We start from the raw sequence: 9640 nt of genomic DNA, 5'->3' as shown, positions 1-9640 counted from the left end.
CCGTGAACCCATTAAGAATTACCATATATATTTATACTTTTCCACCTAGGTATATAAAAATTAAAATACACATTATATTATTTTAAAATATAAACTGTAAATCTAATTTATCTAAATTCTAGTGGAATAACCTAAAGCTCATTCCAAATTAAACCCTAATAAAAATTAACGAATAAATTTATTACTTATTAGGAGTATCAGTATAGTAATATACCGTATATTATTTGTAAAGCAAAAGTTCTAGACTTCTGGTTAACCGTTTTCTTCAGTGTGCTTTGGTTTTTCTACTGGTGATCTCGTATGCACATCTTCATCTCTATATCTTTTCTTTATTAATTCAGTCCTTGTTTTTTTATCTGCTTAAATTTATTTTTTATGTTTCTTTAATTGCTTAAATTTTGTATGGATCACTAATCGTTATTGCATTACGTGTTAATTTTCATGTTCTTTGTTCCAATACTGATAATTCATGAATAGATTTTTCTTATCACAAAACTCAAAATCAAATCATAGCATGGCTGAAAATATACAAGCTTCTAAGGTGATGGGTGAAAGTGAGGATTCAAATCGAGCAAGTCAATTCGAAACAACTAAAACTCAAAAGGCAATTGCTAAAAGAAGGGAAAAAAGGTCAGAAGCGTGGAATCATTTTATAGAAATTGCTAGTCCTGAAGGTACAAAAGCAAAATATGTCCATTTCTCCCATGAGTATTCTTTTAAGTCAAGAGACGGTACGTCCACTCTTCTTGGTCATCTATCGATGTGTCCTAAGCGTACTCCTACTAGTGTTGATAAAAACAATCAAATTTAGCTTTTAAAGCTATTCTAGGGGGTAGTCAAGGTGATGTAGCTGTTGTGCCTTGAAAATTTGACCAAGAAGAGTGTAGGAAGGCTTTATGTCGTACGGTGATAATTTATGAGCTTCCTTTTAGCTTTGTTGAAAAAGAAGGTTCTCAGGCATTTATGAAAGTGACACAATCTCATTTTTGGATCCCTTTCCGTAGTACTTGCACTAGGGATTGTTTTAATCTCTATAATGAAGAAAAAAAGAAGCTAAAAAGGTATTTTGTGGAAACAAAACAAAGAATCTGTATAACCACTGAAACCTAGACTTCCATTCAAAGAATCAATTACATGTGTATAACTACCCATGGGATTGATAGTGAATGTAATATGCATAAGAAAATTCTCATTTTTGTCCTATTACTAGCCATAAAGGTGAAGATATGGAAAATGGTATTGGTAGGTGCTTACGTGAGTGGGGAACAAATAAAATATTCACTGTCACTATAGATAATGCGAGCTCAAATTATTTAATGGTAAAAGAACTATCTAAGCATTTGACAAAGATGGGAACTAATCTGAAGAATGGTGATCACCTCTATGTGAGGTGTATGGCGCACATTATGAATCTTGTTGTATAGGATGGCTTGAAAGAAAGTTATCTGTCTATTAAACGTGTTAGACATGCAGTGAGATATGTTAGGCAATCTCCTGCGAGGTTGAAAAATTGTCAAGAAAGTTGTGATGATGAACAACTCAGTTGCAAGAAATATTTATTCTTAGATATTTCAACTAGGTAGAACTCCACCTACCTAATGTTGAGTAGGGCGGTTGAATTTGAGAATGCATTTACAAATTATGCTTCTCATGAAATTGGCCTGAGATATTATCTTGAGAATTCTTAAATTGAAGTTGGAGGTACTGCTGGTGAAATTTTGAGTAGTGATTGGGTGCACGTGAGAAGGATTACAAAATTTCATAAAATCTTTTATCTTCTAACTTTGAAAATATCTGGATCACTTTATGTTACATCTAATATTCATTTTCTTAAAATTTATGCTGTTGTTGTTTATTTGAATCAATTGATTGCAAGTGAAGATACTAATTTAAGTAATATGGCGAGGAAAATGAAAGAAAAATTTGATAAGTACTGGGGTGATCCAATAAAAATAAATAAGATAATTTTTATTTCATGTGTTCTAGATCCTCGTTACAAGCTTGATTCAGTTGGCTATGCACTTGTAAAGATGTTTGGGGAAAATCAAGGTCTATCTTTAAAAGTAGCAGTAAAGGAATACATGATTTTATTATTTAATAAATATGTAAAATCCAGTTCAAAAGGGCTTGGGGTTGTTGTATCTTCACCTTGCTCTTTACTGGAGACGTCTACTTTAGTGATTTCTGGCAGTCAACTAAGTACTAAAGGTACAGGACCCTTAGATTCACTCATGCAAGATCTAAAGCAGTATAAAGTTATGAATGGAGGTGTAGATGCTAGAACAGAGTTAGATAAATATTTTGCAGAAGAAACTGAAGATGATGATACTAAAGATTTTAACATCCCACCCTGGTGGAAAATGAACGCAACAAGATTTCCTATTCTTGCTAAGATGGCTTGTAATGTATTAGCTGTTCCGGTTTCAAGTATTGCATCTGAATCTGCGTTTAGTATAGGAGGATGTCTTCTTGATTCATTTAGGAGTTCATTGACTCCTAAATTAGTGCAAGTTCTAGTGTGTCTTCAAGATTGGCTTTGAAGTGAGCAATTAAAACAACCTATTAGTGTTGAGGAAAATCTTGATAATCTCGAGCAAATTGAAAAAGGTAATAGTTTTATCTTTACGTGTGATGTTGTTATAAATGATTTTTATGTATTAGTTTACTCATTATATTATTCTTCTCTTCAGATTTAGCTAGTGTAGGAAAAGACCCTACTGTATTTGACGTGTAGTACGACTATACAAGCCTACAAGATGGCTTTTCTTTCACTAGGGTTGTGCAAAAACCGAACTGACCGATAAACCGAACCGATAAAAATGTTATTGGCTTATTGGTATTGGGTTATCGGGTTAACGGTTTTTATTGGTTTTATAAAAAATTTTATTAGGTAAATGGTTCGGTATTGGTTTTAGCTTATTGGGTTATCGGTTAAACCGATAACCCGATAAGGATACACTAAGTTATTATTTTATCCCTATTTATGTTATATATTTTAATCTCTCTTTATCTATCTATCTCTCTCTATATATAGATATGTGTATGTATATAGATTATATGAACTACTAATTCATAATTCAGTGATTCACAAAGTATTAACCTATTCAGGGCAACAAAGGCACCATATAAAGTTTGGCTATTATCGTAATAAAAAGGTTGAAACATTTATAGCTTCCAACAATTAGGATTCAATTTTTTCCTAACTAATATTTAGTTTAAGTTTGAAGATTCTTATAAACTAAAATGTGTTGCGTAGGTTTTGGCAGTAATTAAGATTTCATTTTTTTATATTAGTTGTTAATATTTCTATTTTATAAGTATTTTCTTATTGGTTAAACCAAAAACTAAACCATTAAGGACCAAAAACCGATAAACCGAAACCGATAAGAAAATATCTTATTGGTTGATTATTGGTTTTACATATTAAAAATTTGAAAATCGATAAACCGAACCAACAACACGTAAAATCGAACTGAACTGACCGATGCACACCCTTACCTTTCACAAGGTTAGTATAAAAAGAAGAAGATAAAAGTCATCATTTTATGTTTCTTTTCACTGTTCATATTATTCTTAGCTATTAATTATGTTTTAGAATTGATTCTTTAAGTGGGGTTGTTATGTTCTTAATTCAAATGAGTATTATATATTTATATTGTCATGGAAGTGGTGAGCTGAAGAGTTGTTCGTCTTGCTTGTTCTTTAAGGTATCTTGTTTTGTTTATATGAATTGTTCACCTAACAATCTTTATGGTGTAATTTCTTATTATGTATTAGTTTGTGATGATAGAAGATTCTTAATTTGATGATTGAATTTAAGCTTCTCAAGTTGATGATTGAATTTAACTGATTGAAAAAAATGAAGATCGTTCTAGCAGAAGAATCTTGGTTTTTGTTATTAGTGGGTAAGAGAAAGAGGGTCTTGGAAGTATGCCTAATATTTTCAATGATAGAAATCTGCAGCCCATGATTTGTATCATTGTCGTTGAGTATTTGAACTGATAGCTTTCCTTCACTAATCTCTGGAAGGATTTAGTTTTAGTTAAGAGCGTATGTTTACTGGTGGTCAAAACATTCTTAAAAACTTAGTAGAAAATGTGTTTCACAAAGCCAATACATGTTAGGACCCAAGAAATTAAAAGTTTAATGATTCTATCAGTAAGTCTACATCTACATAAATTAACTTCTTGCTTTGTTTTAAACTTGCTCAAGTAAATGAGAGTTGTCCACTCTTCAGCAATGGAGAAGTTTGCTGCTACTATCCTCCCGCTATCCACTTCCGTCTAGTTGTCCATTAGAAGCGAGGTGCGCCATGTATTGAGCATGATTGCATATGGTGATTTTCCTTGACGTTCAAAATGTTTAGCCAGGATACACCATTCAATCAATCCCCATTCACCTTCTTCAAAAAAATTCCCCAGTGTTGCTTTATATAACTTAGTGGTGTCCGTTAGAAGCTCTGTTCCAACCGGATAAGAAGCATAGAACTAGTCAGCTCTCGAGTACCCGGCTCTAGTTGTATTGTTGGGGTACGCATATGTGATGACTGCAATAAAGCAATAGAATCTAGTATAGGAAACAATTCTTTGAAACTTTTGGATATTTAAAATCTTGTTCCATCCTTCATACATCTACCACATTCTCTATTGAGCCGCTGAGCATAGAAATTCTAATTTTCACGCTAGGACTCGCAGTGGCCTGGTGGTCCAATATATGCTAGGAGTGTTTTGGTCTTGTTAGAGAATATATTGGTACTTCTAATGCTAGGGAACCTAAATCTTGAAATATTGGATTGAGGCGGGGTTAACTAGAGCATGAATGTGAGAATCCATACAGTGGAGTCTAACTGGACTGAGATTGAGTGTAGTTATTGTTATTGTATTCTTAGGAGATTCCAAGTGGGGTTTTTCTTTGGCTTTTACTTTTCCCTCTCTTCTTTATGTAAGTGAATAGATAAACATGGTAATAGAAGATCTTTGCAATCAAATAGAACCTAAGGTTACTGTGAGTTTTTGTTGTTGTCATCGTCGTTTGTACGTTTGCATCTTGTTAAATATTTATATGCGAACAACATGTAGAGAACTTATGTTTTTAACTATTGAATTGAGATGGGTTTAAATGGAGCTACGTGTATTTGTACTCACTGATCGTTCTTCTTGAGCTATATTTTACTTGAAAATGTTTATTAATATTTGGTTTTCATTGTCAATGACAGAATTATGGGACTATCATCAATTAAAAGTGTGGAAAAGTAGATTCTTGTGTAAAATTTAGTCTTATGGCTGCTACATCTTTCAAAGTTGAGACTTGAGATTGTTCAATTGAAGGAAAAAAACTTTTTTCTAAGTATATTGTGCAAAAGCTATTGCGCAAAAGAATTGATTCTTTTCTAAGAGAATTGAAGGCTTAGATGAAGGCAATGATCAGATGAATTAAAACCCAAAATCGTAACTTGATTAATCAACTGAAGTTAATACAAGAAAATCCCAAGATAAAAGACGGATCTTGGAATCAAAATATGTTTGTGATTATCCAATGTGTGTATCTTCTACTAAAAAGTACATAAGGGGTATTTATAATATAAGAGAAAACCCTAAAAACAAAGCCCGAATGAAATAGGAGAAAACAGAGTTGTTTGCCAAATGCTCTTTGTACCTGCGGTTTGGCACAAGGCATAGGGTAAAATCCATAAGCTATAGCCCACAGTTCTTGGGTGGGCCTGGGGCCAGGCGTATTTTGGCCAAAACATTGATTGAGGGCCCCTTGATAGCTGAGGAGCAGCCTAGTGTGGGCCATTAAGGTTGACGGGGCCATTTAGGTGGTCAAACAGGCAACACAGTGTGAACGGGATAATTTCAGGCTAAATCGATGGGCTATAGCCCACGGTTCTAGGGGTGGGCCCGGGTCTGGGCATTATTTGGCCCAAAAATCATTCGAAAACCCCTAGGTACGATGAAAAGTAGCCTAGTATGGGCCGTAGGAGTCAGCGGGTCCATTTGGGTGGTCAAACAGGCAAAACGGCGTAAATAGGGTATTTTTTAGCCAAATTAATGTGCTATAGCCCATGGTTCTGTGGGCGAACCTAGGGCTCGGGCATGTTTTGGGCCAAAAATCAATTGAGGGACCCCACGCATGCTGAAGAGCGGCCTAGTGTGGGTCGTTGGGATTTTCAGGGCCATTTGGGCTAAGTCGATGTGCTATAGCCCTCGATTTGGCGGTGGGCCCAAGTCCCAGGCATGTTTTGGGCCAAAAATTGATTGGGGCCTTCCAGGTAGCTGAAAAATGGCGTAGTTTGGGCCGTTGGGGTCAGTGGGGCAATTTGGATAGTTAAATGAGCAAAATGGCATAAATGGGGCATTTTTGAGCCAAATCAGTGTGCTATAGCTTGTGATTCTAGGGGGTGGTATGGGGGGCCGAGCGTATTTTGGGCCAAAAATTGATTCGAGCCCACAAAAAGGCTAAGGAGCGGCTTAGTGTGGGAAGTTAGGGTTGGCGGAGCTATTTGGGTTGTCAAAAGGGCATAACGACGAGAACAAGGCATTTTCGAACTAAATTAGTGTGCTATAGCCCACGATTCCGAAGGTGGACCCAGGGTTCGATCGCAGTTTGCACCAAAAATTGATCGGGGGCTCCCAAGCAAGATGAGGAGCAGCCTAGTGTTATTCATTGGGGTCGGTGGGGAAATTTGGGTGGTCAAATAGTCAAAAAAAACGTGAACGGGGCATTTTTGGGTCAAATCAATGTGCTATAGCTCACAGCTTTGGGGGTGGGACTGAGGCCAGGGCGTGCTTTATGCCAATAATTGACCAGGAGTGCTCAAGCAGGTTGAGAAGTGGCCTAGTATGTACTGTTGGGGTCAACGGGCAATTTGGGTGGTCAAACGAACGAAACAGCATGAACGGGACATTTATGGGCTAAATCGATGTGTTATAGCCTGTGGTTCCGGAGGTAGGCCCGGGGACGTATTTTGGGAAAAAAATTGATTGAGGGCCCTTAAGCATGTTGAGAAGTAGCGTAGTGTTAGTTGTTGGGGTCGGCGGGTCCATTTGGGTGGTCAAGGGGGTGAAAATGCAAGAACGGGACATTTTTGGGCCAAATCGGTGTGTTATAGCCCACGATTCTAGGGGTGGGCCTAGGGATGGAGCATGTTTTAGGATAAAAATTGACAAAAGCCCTCCAGGTAGGATGAGGAAAACCTAGTGCGTCCATTGGGGTCGGCGGGGCCATTTGGGTGGTCAAATAGGCAAAATGGTGCTAACGGGGCATTTTTGGGGCAAATTGGTGTGTTATAGCCCATGGTATCAGGGTGGGCTCGTGGCTCAAGCATTTTTATGCCAAAAATCAATGAGAGGCCCCCAAGCAGGATAAGAAGTGGCCTAGTATGGGTCGGTTAGGTCGGCGTGGCCATTTGTTTGGTCAAACGAGCGAAACGACGTAAATGGCGCATTTTTGGGCCAAATCAGTGTGCTATAGCCCACGGTTTTAGGGGTGGGACCAAGGTTCAAGCGTATTTTGGATTGAAAAATCTATCGGGGCTACCGGGCATGTTGAGAAGCGGCCTAGTATGGGCCATTGGGATTTGCGGGGTAATTTGTATGGTCAAACAAGTAAAACGGCACGAATGGGAATTTGCGAGCCAAGTTGATATGCTATATCCCACGAGTTCGGAGGTGATATCGGGGATGTTTTGGGATAAACATCAACTGAGACCCCTCAGGCAGGCTGAGGAGTGGCCTATTATGGGTCATTGGGGTTGGCAAGCCAATTTGTGTGGTCAAACAAGCGAAATAGCATGAATGACATATTTGTGAGCCGAATTGGTGTGCCCTAGCCCACGATTCTAGGGGTGATCCCGGGGTTCGGGCATATTTTTGGCCAAATATCGATAGGAGGCCCATAGGCAGGATAAAAGCAGCCTAGTATGGGTTGTTGGGGTCGGTGGGGCCATTTGTGTAGTCAAAAGGCCAAAATAACGAGAACGAGGCATTTTTCGGCCAAATCGATGTGCTATAGCCCACAGTCCAGGGGTGGGCCCAATGCCCGAGCGTGTTTTGGATAAAAATTAATTGGGGGCCTTTAAGCACGCTAAAGAGTATCCTTGTATAGGCAGTTGGGGTTGGCAAGGCCATTTGGGTGGTCAAATAGGCAAAACAGCGTGAATGGGGCATTTTCGGGCTAAATCGGTAAGCTATAGCCCATGGTTTTGAGGGTGAGCATGGTGCCTAGGTATGTTTTGGGTCATAAATCCACCAGGATCCCCAGGCAGGCTAAGAAGCAGTCTAGTATGGGCCGTTGAGGTCGAAGGGGCCAATTGGGTCGTCAAACGGGCAAAACGGCATGAACAGGACATTTAAGGGCCAAATCGATGTGTTATAGCCCACGATTACCGGGGTAGGTTCGGGACCCAGGCGTGTTTTGGGTCAAAAATTGGTCGATAACCCCCAGGTAGTCTAAGGATCGGCCTAGTATTTGTTGTTGTGGTTGGCGGGGCCATTTACATGGTCAAATGTGCAAAACGATGCTAATGGGGCATTTGGAGGCCAAATTGGTGTGTTATAGCCCACGGTTCCGGGGGAGGGCCTGGGGCCAAGCGTACTTTTGGCAAAAAATTAACCGGAGTCCCCCAGATAGTCTAAGTAGCGGTGTAGTAGCGGCCGTTGGAGTTGGCGGGGCCATTTGGATCATCAAACGGGAGAAACGATATGAATTGGGCATTTTTAGGCTAAATCAGTGTGCTATAGCCCACAGTTTTGAGGTCGTCCAGGGGCTTGGGCATATTTTTTGCCAAAAATTAATTGAGGGCCTCTAAGAAGGGTAAGGAGATGCCTAGTGCAGGACGTAAAAGTCAGCGAGACCATTTGTGTGGTCAAAAGGGCGAAACGGCGTGTACGAGGCATTTTTGAGCAAAATTGGTGTACTATAGCCCACGATTCTAAGGGTGTGCCCAATCCCGAGTGTGTTTTTGGCAAAAAATTGATCGAGGGCCCTAGAAAGGCTGAGGAGCGACTTAGTGTGGTCTATTGGGCCGACAGGGCTATTTGGATGGTCAAATAGGAGATATGGTGCGAATGAGTCATTTTAAGGCCAAATCGATGTGCTATAGCCCAAGGTTCCAGGGGTGAGCCAAGGACCTAGGCGTGTTTTGGGCCAAAAATTTACTGGGGACCCAGGAAGGCTAAGGTGAAACCTAATGTGGGTCATTGGGGACACCTGGGTAATTTGCATGGTCAAACGAGGGAAACGGCATGAGCGGGGCATTTTCTTGATAAATCAGTGTGCTATAGCCCACAGTTTCGAGGATGGGCCCGAGGATTGAGTGTATTTTGGGCCCCAAATAAATCAAAGGCCTTCAGGTAAGCTGAGGATAAGGCTAGTGTGGGAAGTTGGGGTCAGCGAGGCCATTTGGGTTGTCAAAGGGGAGAAACGGACAGACGGGGAATTTTCAAGCTAAATCAGTGTGTTATAGCCCACTATTCCAGAGGTGGGCCCAGGTATTGGGTGTATTTTGGGATGAAAATTGATTGGGGACCCCCAAGAAGGCTGAGGAACAGACTAGTGTGTTACTTTAGGGTCGACGGGGCTATTTTGGTGGTTAAACGGGTGAAACAGCGTGAATGGGGCATTTTCGAGTTAAATCGGT

At 39.6% G+C, this 9640-nt stretch overlaps 1 pseudogene; it reads right to left on the bottom strand.

The window, feature by feature from the left end:
- Nucleotides 1-4269: 4269 nt before the first annotated feature.
- Nucleotides 4270-4631, bottom strand: LOC107871594 (annotated as a pseudogene).
- Between the last annotated feature and the right edge of the window lie 5009 nt (nt 4632-9640).

The sequence above is a fragment of the Capsicum annuum genome, unplaced genomic scaffold (genome assembly GCF_002878395.1).
Source record: "Capsicum annuum cultivar UCD-10X-F1 unplaced genomic scaffold, UCD10Xv1.1 ctg82760, whole genome shotgun sequence".
NCBI classification, from domain to species: Eukaryota; Viridiplantae; Streptophyta; class Magnoliopsida; order Solanales; family Solanaceae; genus Capsicum; species Capsicum annuum.
Note: the sequence above shows the minus strand (reverse complement) of the source record. Positions and strands in the feature narration are given on the sequence as shown.